Source organism: Pelodiscus sinensis, chromosome 3, assembly GCF_052426305.1.
Source record: "Pelodiscus sinensis isolate ZL-2025 chromosome 3, ASM5242630v1, whole genome shotgun sequence".
Taxonomy (NCBI): Eukaryota; Metazoa; Chordata; order Testudines; family Trionychidae; genus Pelodiscus; species Pelodiscus sinensis.
The window spans coordinates 99,779,021-99,791,796 of NC_143054.1; positions in this window are offsets into that span (position 1 = coordinate 99,779,021).

Genomic DNA, 12,776 nt, shown 5'->3' on the forward strand with positions numbered 1-12,776 from the left:
GCAGATAATTCGAATGATTGATGATCTACATAGTAGCTACTGCTAAGTTTCTGGCTGGATAGAAAGGTGTTGGTTTGACTTGTAAAGTCCCGGATGGCTTGAGATTTGCATACCTAAGAAATGCCTCTTTCCCTGAGTGACACCACAGCAGTTATGGCCAATGGTAACATGAAAGCTGATAGCCTTCTGACTTGAAGCTATGAAGCTGGTAGCAGGCAGTCTTCTAGGAGGCTTCTTTGGTTCTGGAGCTCAGATATCCCCTTGCTGTGACACGCTTGGAGTTGTTGACAGTTAGGACAACAGTTTAGGGCAGGGCTGGGGAACCTCAGGATGTAGCCCCCAGCTTGCCTGGATCCAGTCCACTGGGCTCAGGACTCCCACCATTGGTGCTCCAGGCCCGCTTCCCTACCATCCCCATCACGGGGTTGGAACACATGAAATGTAGTAACTTGGGCTCCTCTAGGCTCTGGTGTGTGAGGACAAGGGGAGTGTCTTTCTCCTCAGTCAGTGAGGTTTTGTTTTGTGGGTTGGTTCCCCAGCCCTGGTTTAGAGGCTAATCTATTTTCCTGGTCTTTTCTGACTGAGTATATTGAGGGTATTAGTGTATTTAGATGATGGATTCTTGTTGGCTTATATTTTGGGAGCTGGGGGTTAGTTCAGTTGAATAAGTCATTGTATTGTTATAGCAGGTTTCACCTAGTGGCCTTGCTACATGGGTCTTCTCAACTTTATTTCTTCCTTCTTTAGCTTGCAAGCAAATGTTCAAACTGGGGGAAACATGCTGTGGTTTTGTAATGGCTGGTGGTTCGGTGTACAGGAAGTACTGGTTAAAGGCTGCTGTATGAACAGCAGGAGTGTTTGTTCTCCACTTTGGGCTCTGATTAGAGTCCATGCTTCAGACAGCTGTGTGACAGCAGTCAAGCACAAGCAGATTTTTTTGAACTGATCCCTAGCAGAGCACAGTATTGAAGTGTAGTTGTGTGTTTTTTAAATTGTCTAAATGTTTAATATTTCTATGTGAAAAATGAAACACAAGCTGAAATTAAATACCTGATTCAATAACGTTTTGCAATATGTTGTTATACAGGTAAAGGATCCATGTCTATAGACAAACAGTGAGTCATCTTAGTTTGTATGCTACTTCTCTTCCAATTACAAGACTATTAGGATACAATTTTCAAAAGCCCCTAAGTGACTAAGGCTCTTTTGTCCAATTTTTAGAAGTGACTTAGGCACTTAGGTCCAGATCCTCAAAGGTATGTAACTCCTGTTGATGTGCCTTTGAGGATCTGGATGTTAGGCCCCTAAATTTAATCAATTTTTCAATCATACTTAGGCTCCTAATTCACTTAGGTGCTTTCGAAACACTTTAAAGCTTGTTAGTATTGGTTCTTTGCTGATGCATTTAGCTTTGTCAGTAGGACCACATTTCTTTCCTTGACTCTTTGCAATAAATGCTGGCAACAAAGGATTCATTCTGTAAAGATTGTAGGAAAAAACAGAGTTGAGGTGCATTGTTAATATTTATTATTTGTATTCCAGTAGTATCCAGTGATCACAACCAAACATAGTCCCCTGCACTGTGCTAGGCACTGTACACACACAGCACAGGAGATAGTCTCTAGCCCAAAGAATTTATAATCTAAATTATAGATTGAGTAATCCCTGCAATTGTCATCAGCAAACCTGTGAAGTCAAGAATGATCTCCTTCACAGGTTTTATTTTTTATGGGTCCTTCGATGACTGAGAAGTCCAATCCTTGAGCCTTGGGCTTGTTGGCAAATATCACAGGGGGTGTTGGAACACAGGGTTGGAGCATGATTGCTACGTGACAGTTGTCTTTCTTTTCTGGTGTTTTTCTGTGGATAGGGCAAGGTGATTTCCTTAGAAGTGGATGTTCCCTCTCTGACAAGCTGTCACCGTTTATCCTATGCTGGGCTGCTGTCTCCCAGGGTGTGGTGTCTATGCCACAACTCTTGATGTTTACTTTGAGGGTGTCTTTAAGGCATTTCTTTTGGCCTCCCTATTTCCTCTGTCCTTTGGTAAGTTGGCCATGCATGTATCAGGCATATGCACACAGTGCCTGCTCCATCTTAGCTGGCACTCAACAATGAAGATGTTGGGCCTCGTGAAGGTACTGATCCTCCCACTTTATGTTGAGGAGCTTCTGAAGAAAATGCTGGTACTGGCATTCCAGGCTTTGTAGGTGTTTTTATAGGCCACCCACCTCTCATAGCCATACAGGAGAGTTGGGATTACCGTCACTTTATAAACTAAAAGTCTAGTGTATGATCTAATGTTGTGATTGTTTAACAGCTGGTGAGAAAATCTGCCAAAGGCAAGGCTGGCCTGACAGATTCTGTGCTAAATCTCAACATCTGTGTCTGCCCTTGGTGAGAGATGGCTGCCAAAGTAGACAAAGTGTTCTACATTGTCCAGTTCTTCTCTGTCAGCATCTCTTTCTTTCTGGATCTGATGATTAATCAGTGATTGGCCAGGGGAGGACTTTTATTTTGCTAGTGTTCAGAGTCAGCCCTAGGCTTTTGTAACCTTTAGAGAAACAATTAAGGATGCTAATCCTCCTTTGACTGTGCAACTATGGCACAATCATCTGTGTACTGGAGTTCGATTATTGTTGCTGATATTACTTTAATTCTGGCACGGAGATGAGAAAGATTGTAATTGAGACTAGAAAAATTAAACTGAAGCCAATTGCATAATCAAAATAATTGAAGCACAGAAACCTGTAAGAGCAAATTGTATTGCTTCATCTAATTTGTGTTTCTGAGAGAGAGACATGTTGCTCTGTTTCAGCAAAAACAACAAGGACTCTGGTGTACTTCACTAACAAATTTATTAGGGTATTAGAGCCGAAGCGTTTGTAAGCTACAATTCACTTCCTCAGATGCTGAAGACTGAAAGAAAGAAAGAACGATACAGAGATGAGAGTGTGACAACAGTGCTAATTAAATCAGAATGGATGTGGATCATCTCCAACAGTGGTGAGAAGGTCAGAGAACCTGAATGGGAGATTACCTATTGTAATTTGAGAATGACTCCGTGGCTGTGTCTACATTGGCATGATTTTGTGCAAAAGCAGCTACTTTTGTGCAAAAACATGCTGCCTGTCTACACTGGCAGGGAGTTCTTGCGCAAGAACACTGACGTTCTAATGTGGGAAATCAGTGCTTCTTGCACAAGAACTATGATGCTCCCGCTCAGGAAAAAGCCCTCTTGCGCAACTGTTCTTGCGCAAGAGGCCAGTGTAGACAGGCAACATGAATTTCTTGCGCAAGAAAGTCCGATGGCTAAAATGGCCATCGGAGCTTTCTTGCGCAAGAGAGCGTCTACACTGGCACGAATGCTTTTGCGCAAAAGCACATCTTTTGCGCATAGGTACATGCCAGGGTAGACGCTCTCTTACTCAAATACTCTAACACAAAAACTCTTGCATTAAAGAGTATTTGTGCAAAATCATGCCAATGTAGACACAGCCCATGTGTTTATTTAGACCTTGGTTCAGGGTGTCAAATCTGCATATGAATCCAGCTCAGCAGTTTCTCTCTGCAGTCTATTTTTGAAGTTTTTCTGTCTGGGTATGTCTACACTGCAAAGTTAATTGGAAATAACAGCCGTTATTTCAAATTAACTTTAATAGTGTCTATACATGGAAACCGCTATTTCAAAATTAATTCGAAATAGCAGAGTGCTTAATTCGAATTTGGTAAACCTCATTCTATGAGGAGTAACGCCAAATTCAAAATAGCTATTTCAAATTAAGTGCTGTGTAGACACTTAATTCGAAATAGGGGGCCTCCAGCCCTTCCCAGGAAACCCTGGTGGCCACTCTGGGCACAACCAGGAAAACTTACTCTCCTCTCCCCCAGCCCCGGAGCCATTAAAGGGATAGACGCTGGCCACAGTGCCTGTGCCAGCTCCAAGCCTGCCAGCTCAGAGCCAGCAGTGGCCACCGGGGCCCCTGACCCAGTGGCCCCAAAACATGAGCCAGCAAGCCACTGGCAGCCAGCCCTCTACTGCTCCCCAGGAGCCCTCCTCCCAGGTTTCCCCCTCCCCTCTCCCACCTCCTTTTCCCAGTCTCCCCCGAGGTTCATCCTCCCGCCCCCCAGTTTTGTTCAATAAACCCAGTTTCTATTTTTGAACATATATGTCTTTTGTTTGACATCAGGAAGGAGGGCTAGTGAGGGGTAAGTGGAAGGACATGAATGGGGCACGAGGACCCGGGTGGGGAGGACCCGGGTGGCTCTGAGGCTCCTCAGGGTGGACGCTTTCCCACAGGGCCTCCTGGATCCTGACAGCCCCCCGATAGGCCTCCCAGATGGCAGCCTGCAGCAAGTGCAGCTGGGCTGATGGCAACGACCCCATGAGATGCACCAGCATGCCCAGGGGCAGCTCTGGCTCCATGTGGCCAAGTGCTGTGTTTTCCCAAGTGCGGGCACTCCAAGACAGGACTGCTTTGCTGTCCCTCATCGAGATAGACAAGCAAGCAAGGAACCCTGTCTGTCTGGGTCCCTTTAAGCACGGAGCTCAGTTAGCCTCAGGCAGCAGCCCCATACACTAAGTCCCAACCTGATGCCCTGCCGGCACTGGTTCTGGCCAGCCTTAACTTCAGTTCAGGTCCACTCAGTGTAGACATACTATTTCGAACTAGCAAAACACTATTTTGAAATAGGTTTTGTGTATAGATGTGTTAATTCGAATTAGCTTAGTTTGAATTAACTATTTCGAATTAAGTTAACTAGAATTAATGCTGTAATGTAGACGTACCCTTTGAGAATGGCAACTTGCAAGTCTGAAATTGTTTGCCCAGGCAGGTTCAAGTGCTCTCTTACTGGCTTTTGGATGTTACCATTCTTAATGTCTGATTTGTGTGCATTTATTCTTTTGTGTAGAGACAGTCTGATGTACATGTCAGAGGGACATTGTTGGCACATGATGACTTATATTACATAAGTAGATGTACACCTGAATGAGCCTTTGATGGTATAGCTGATATGGTTAGCTCCTGTGATGTTATCACTAGTGTAGATGTGTGGATGGAGTTGGCACCAGGGTTTGTTGCAGGGATAGATTCCTGGGTTAGTGTTACTGTTGTGGGGTACGTAGTTGGTGGTATTTGTCTCATGTTGGTGGGCTCTGTAATGAGGACTGGCCTGCCTCCCAAGTTCTGTGAGAGCAAAGGATCATCATCTGCGATAGGCTGTAGTTCTTCGATGATGTGTAGGAGAGGTTTTAGCTGGGGCCTGTAGGTAATGGCTAGTGGTGTTCTGTTGCTTTCTTTGTCGGGTCTGTCCTGCAGTACATGCCTTCTGGGTATCAGACTGGCTTTGTCAATCTGTTTCTTCACTTCTCTAGGTGGGTACTATAGTTTTAAGAATGCTTGATAGAGATCCTGTAGGTGTTTGTCCCTGTCTGAGGGACTGGAGCAAATGCTGTTGTATCTTAGGGTCTGTGTCATGTGTTTTGGATAAAAATTGGAGGCATGTAGGTAAGTATAGTGGTCAGTAGGTTTCCAGTATAGAGTGGTATTTATGTGACCATCAGTTATTTGTATTGTAATGTCCAGGAAGTGGATCACCTGTGTGGACTGGTGGGGTGGAAATTGTTGAAATCCCCATGGAATTCTTCAATGGCCTCCTTCTTGTGGGTCCAGATGATGAAGATGTCATTGATGTATTGTAAGTAGAGGAGGGGCACTTGGGAATGGGAGCTGAGGAAGCGTTGTTCTAAGTCAGACACAAAAATGTTGGGCTGTGTCTAGACTGGCCAGTTTTTCCGGAAAATCAGCCACTTTTCCGGAAAAAACTTGCCAGCTGTCTACACTGGCCGCTTGAATTTCTGCAAAAGCACCGACTTCCTACTGTAAGAAATCAGTGCTTTTTGTGGAAATACTATGCTGCTCCCGTTCGGGCAAAAGTCTCTTTTGCACAAAAGGACCAGTGTAGACAGCTGAGATTTATTTTGCGCAAAAAAGCCCCGATCGCGAAAATGGCGATCGGGGCCTTTTTGCGCAAAAGCGCGTCTAGATTGGCACAGACGCTTTTCCGCAAAAAGTGCTTTTGCGGAAAAACGTCCATGCCAATCTAGACGCTCTGTTCCGAAAATGCTTTTAACGGAAAACTTTTCCATTAAAAGCATTTCTGGAAAATCATGCCAGTCTAGACGTAGCCCTAGTGTACTGTGGGGCAATGCAGGTACCCATCTCAGTGCCTTTGACCTGAACGTAAAAATCACTCCCAAATCTGAAATGGTTTGGGGTATTGCTAATGTCTCTCCCATTAAATACACTGTGCAATATTCATTAAATTAATAATTTCATATCTGATAGAGAGGTGAGCTAATGGCAACACTAAACAGCTGTAGAAATGAGATAAAGCAGCTATCTGTCCCATAATATAACAACTCAGAAGCTCTTTAAATCTTTAAGCAAAGTCTCTTCAAGCCTGTTTTCCATTGTTTACAGTGAAATGCTCACACTAGCAATTGCTTGGGATCTTAATGTCCAGGAGCACAAACCACATTGATTTGTATCTGAGGGAAAACCATCTTATTAACTTCAACAATACTCTTTCCTCAATAAAAAAAAAAATCACATGCCCTTAAAGTGACTTTGCAGTCAGTGGGGGGAAAAATGACAGCTTTGCAGTGGTTCCTTGTTTCATCAAGGCATTCACATTTGTTGCAAGCCTGGCTCTTGTAGGCCACGGCCTTATGTGGACCATTGCCCCACCTGCTCTTCTTTTTCTCTCCTGAAGTAGAGGTTGGGGAGAGATTTTTCAAACTGTGGTGGTTGTAGAATGGAAAAATGCCTATCTCCTCCATGTTCATCTCCAATGCCTTCTGTTTGAGGCTGCCCACACAATGGTGCTGGAAGTAGGAATGCTGGGGGTGTGGTGGCTCCCCTTACTGTCTGTAATAACAAACACCAGATACCTGGTTTCCATCATCAGCACCAGCATTATACAAATTGCTCCAGCACCTATGTATCTATGATAAGAGAACCAGAACTAGGCTTGAATTTGAATCTGAACTCTCTCCCAGGGTGTTTGGAACCATGGTTTTGGGGTAGGACCCTTGTTTAAGGGAGGGAAGGGTTCCTCCCTCCCCCCCCCCCCCACACCTTTGGAAATGGCTCATTGATTTTGTTTCAGTCATATGTATTAATGAATACGGTGAGAAAGCAAATTCCTTTCTAACCACCTACATCCTCATTTCACCACCTCCTTGTTATAGGGAAACTGTACTCCTCCATCCCGCCCACCCCAAAGCAATGAACATGGCAAAGCCCCAGAAAAATGTAATACAGCAAGTCATTTTTTCAATGTACCCGACACTTGCTGTAATGTATTTCATTGTGGCAAGCACACAGCACTCTGCTCCAAGTTTTTGCTTTTCTATAAGCCTTCATTCTTTCACATTCTGCTTCTTGCTGAAATGCACTTGGCGTTTATTGGAACCCATAGAGCTCGTCTGCCTTCTGGAACAATGAGCCTATGAACATAATAGCTCCCGGTGAATCAAGAGGCGCCATGCTCTAAAAATAAAAATAAAATAAAAGTACTTTCAATTAAAAAGAGGATGGAAAGGACTGATGCACTGATTGCATTTTGATGTTATACTTGAAAGTGTGATCAGTAGGAAAATTGTCTAAAACTCCAGCTTCTTTCTGAACACTAATGCAAATTATAAAGCTGACAGCGTAGTCCCTAGCTGAATGCTGCATACGGTGAGGCAATATGGCATATCTAGAGCAGCATTATTATTTAGTATTTATTTTACCAAAGCATTTCTTCCCTTTGAAAAAAGGTAATTGCAAGTGGTGACGCGCTTTTGATTTATGGTCCCTTCTATGTACAATTGTTCTCTCAAGACTAGACTCTTCACATTGCATTAGCAACAAATGATTGGAGTTGATTTCCTGCTCCTTGAAGGTATTTGCATGGACATAAAAGCACACAAGAACTTTTAATACAATAAAATAATGGATAGAGACTGTCTGGGCTGTGTCCTGAACAATTAGGTTCCTCTGCGACTGAGACAAGGGGGTGGCATTCAGGTAGGTAAAGACACCCCATCTCTATGTCCTGTATATTCCTTAACACTGCTGATGGATTATATATGGGTTTAATCCTGTCTCAGCATGGGGAGGCTGGACTAGATGACCCTTTGAGGTCTCTTCCAACCATGGACAGCAGGTGGAGCCCTCCTTCGAGGAGGCTAGTCCCCAGTTCCACCCCTTCCATCTGTGGCCTTCCCCCTCGTGGACAGAGCCACAAGCCCTCCCCAGCTGGAGAAGCCCCAAGCATCCCCTTGCTCCGCTAGAGGAGCCCTGAGCTGGCCGGAGCCCCACCCCACTCCTCTGCCTGGAAGAAGCCTGGGCCAGCCACAGCCATGCTTCCTCTTTCCTCCCCTCCGCAGGCCCAAGTCACTCTAGGGAAAAGCATCCCTTCCCAATGCTTTTGCTGTACCCCGTGCAGGTTCTGGGGCAGCTGAGAGGTTGGTATTTGCTATTCAGTTCAGGGGGTTCATCGGTAATCTCTCTGGAATTTAGGGAGATTACTGATGAACCCAGGAAACCCAGAGCAGATACTGGCTCTGTGGCTGCCTCAGAACCTCCATGGGACATAAAAAAGCAAAAACTTTGCTATCGGGGGGTCCAGCAGCCACCCCCTCTGGCCTGTTATACCCACCACCCATGCTTCCAACCCTACATTGCTGTAAGGCTGTGGCACTGGTATTGTGGTGTTCCCCTGGAATCCCATGGCCCGATTTGAAAGGTACTGAGCACTTGTTTCTCCCATTGGTTTCAGTAGGATTATGGCTGGTCAGCCTGTCTAACGATCAGGCCAGCAGTCAGTGGATGAGACTGGGCTGTGTGCTGCATACTGGGTGATGGTTAAGGAAATGGTGGCTCACACAGGCATTTAAAATAGAGATTCTACAGGACTAACCATGTAAATTCTATCTAGTCACATTACCATAGTACAACAAAGTAAAACAATTAGAGCTTGTATTCTTCGCTTCCCAAGGCTGCCATCTAGATACATTCATAGTCTGGCCCTAATTGTGGCATTTACATCTTATGAAAGATCATGATCTTAGAGCTGCTGACTAGACTAGAAGTAGGCAAGAGCAGGCTCCTTATAGCTTCATGAAATTTTCCCAGTGAAACTGAAAAATGTGCATGATCTTGAATGACTTTGTTTGTAACCGGTCCTTCTGTCCCAGAACCTTCCTTTCCTACTATTCTCATTGAATGCAGACAGGTACAGACACCATAGATTGGTTTACCACTTTACCTGGTCCATTGGCAAACTTGCCATAAGGACTGGTTCGCAGCTAAGTGGTCAAGTGCTAGTGCATTGTGAAGGCAGATACTTCTTTCCTTTGCATGCTCTGGTTTGCTTTTTGGTGGCACAGCAGGAGCAGAAATGACAAAAAGATATTCCACTTAGAAAAGGAACCTTTGGCACTCGCCCAATAATAGAAGCTGCATTTATCGTCATGCCACTTTATTGGCCAGCCCCTATGCCATCCGCTTGCCAGATTTGTTACTGGACCCTGTGTCCTGCTAGAGAGACATAAGGACAGGCACTGGGGACCTGTAGCAAGGGTACATTTTCCCATGCAATGGCAATTAGATAGGCCAACTCATGGGGACCTGAAGGAACTAATACCTGATCATGAAGAAAGTAATGAGTTGACATTGGCTTGTATCAAAGCTATTAGCTGAGTAGCCAGTGCTGGGAAAATGACATTCCATCGCCATAGCTACATGTCAATGGGCATACACATCTATAACTGGAGGAAGAATTTGGCCCGCAGTGTTTAGTTCTCGTGCCATCACTAATCTAACTGTGAAATAAAGCCATGGCATCCTAGTACCAGTGCCAGGTCCTACGAGAAGACAAAAATAATCTTTCTCCCAAGTGCTTCCTGGGCAGGACCGGCCAACAAGCGTGTCCAAAAATTATCTCTGTTGATTAAATGCAAATGAATGCCTGTTCCATAGGAAAACCTGGAAAAACATTGGACAAGGAATTATCTCAACCACATAAGGAGTCAGGGTTACAGTAAAAAACAGTTATTTTGAAAAGGGCTGGTGGTCCTTGGGGAAAAGGAATAAAATGACTGTGGCAAAAGTTCAAAAATCATGATGCACTTAGCAAACATATTATTTCCCTTTCTTGTCCTTAATGTTCAGTAATAATATAATGTGTTTGTGTATATATATTGTATAAAAAGCAGTAGTTAATTGTGCCATGTCAGCCCATAAAACTGTGGCCTATGTCTAAGGTTTATGGCTCTTTAAGGGGCCAGTTTCATAGGCTATATCTACACTATATCTACAGCCGTTTTTCCGCAAAAAGCTCATGGAGTGTCCGCACCTCAAGTGCGTTTTGGTGCAAGAGAATCGAAAGAACAGAGGGGTAATCCTCTTTCTATGAGGTAATCCTCTTTCTATGAGGAAGAAGCCTTTTTTTGAAAGAGTTCTTTCGCAAAAAGGCATGTGTGGATGGGGAAGAAAGGGGGTTTAGCACAGAAAGAGGAAAATGCACAGGTGCCCTGGTGGCCATTCTGTGCATACCAATGCTTACTTTCGAAAGAGCATCCATGCAGTCTGGATGCTCTCTTTTGTAAAACCGCATTGCTTTCTCGATGCGCTTTTGCAGTGTGGACACATTCTTGCACAAGTAGTTTTTGTGGAAGATATTTTCTGACAAAAGCTTTTTGTGCAAAAAGCCTGCGGTCTAGATGTAGCCATATAAATCACAAGGATTCTGCTGTCCTAGAACCTCTCCAATGATATATTTTTTTAGGCAGCAACTGCACCTTTGTTATTCCCTTCGCCACAGAACAGATGCCTTCTGCTTCTCTCTCAGTTTTCTCCTTTGCACATAAAGTCACATCTTCAGCTGATGAGATGAGACAACGGAGGGGGGAAATTGAAACCTTTTATGCTTCAGAAACCCAACAGATCTATTTTTAAATTAGACATATGCTTTGCTAGTCTAGAGGAGTGTTTCTCAATTGTTTTGATACGAGGGACTAGCATGCTGCCTTCCTAACCTATGTCAAGAAGATATCAAGGACACCAAACCACAGAGAAACTGAAGGGAGGAGGCCAAAGGATTGTTCTTTCCCGAGGGAAGAATTTGGAGAAGGTAGTGGGCTAGGAGCAGGAATCTATAGGCAAAAGAACTCACAAGTCTATGGAGACAAATTAGGGTGGGGACAGTGATCATTAAATGGTCAACGTTTAATCAGCTTTCATTTCACAGATTTCTTTTCATAGCAGGCAGCCTGAAAACTTTCCTATAGGAAAAATGGACAATTTTTTTTACACAAGCGAGTTTGCTATAGCTGAATAGCTGCCAACTAAAGTACAACTTATATTTCATTTAGGTGACACTCATCAGAGATACCTCAGACCTTTCTGCATACTCAGTTACTTGTTTCTCCTCTCCTCCCCCTCCCAAAAAAAAATTAATTCTGAAGCAATTGAGAAGGAGGAGTGGGTGGGCCTGGCTGAGTGAGTTTTTTTGGAATAAAATAAAAATGAAGTACTAACCTCGCATGGACTTTATAGACCTTCCTGGGCAAGGGATGGCGTGTTAATTTTGGCATCCTTGCCCAGTTACACGTGAGCTGTTTCTTAGAACCTGCCTGCTTAAATTCCTTTGTAGTTTCAATTAGATACCTTTGCTCACAAAATATTAGTGCGTGAGTAACTGCTGGATTTTATCCCTGAGGTGGCTGCATTTCAGTGGCATCTGAAATGAGCCCGTTGAAGCCTTTAATGACTGTAAAGCAATTTGGGATTGTTGGAGGGCAAGTATCATATAAATGTATTGTTATCCTCTCCCTCAGACTCAGCCACACACACACATACCATTAAAGTTGCAGGTACATCTCAGTGAGTGATCTGGGAGTGATTTACCTTTCAGGAATGTTACCATTAAAAAAAAAATCCACACAGTAAATTAACATAAGAAATCCAGAAAATTCGGAATGAAGAATAAAGGTACAGGAAACCACCATTGCAAAGCTATGGACATTCCCAGGCAAGGTGGCCAAGGTAGCTACTTCTGCCTTTCTCATTGAGGCCCCTCAGCCTCTGCCAAGCTCAGTAAGGTTTCCAAGGGCATAGGAAAAAGTTTTAATACACTCCAACAAGACTATAAAGAACAGAGAAGAAAGAGATTGAGGTGAGTGTCGGGGAGGAAGGGTGTGGATGCTGAGGTAAGGTGTGATAAGGGTTGTGGTTGTGGTGGGTTGGGCTGTTAATGAGTCTATAAAAGTCTGGGAGCAGTGGGAAGTTGGTGAGCCTCAGAAGGTGTCCTTTATGGTCCCTCTCAAGAACTTTCCAGATTTGTTTGTAATCTAGTAAAAATTTGGGCTTAGGCAATAAAGGCCTGGTCTACACTACATGGCAAGGTTGAAGATGCTCAACTCCAGCTATGTAAATTACGTAGCTGGAGTTGATGTATTTTACATCACATTTCTGCACCATCTGCACAGTGGGAGATCAACGGGAGCAAATGCTCCCGTTGGCTTCCCTTACTCTTCGTGAAGAGCAGGAGTACCGGTGTCGACGGGGGTAGCCTTTGAATTTGATCTAGCAGGTCTATACTACAGCTGCTAGATCGAACTACAAGAAGACTGACCATGGCAGCATTGATCTTCCACATGGCATAGACATGCTCTAAGAGTAGCTAGGGTAGTCCAATTGGCAGTTATCTTCCCGCTTCTTCCT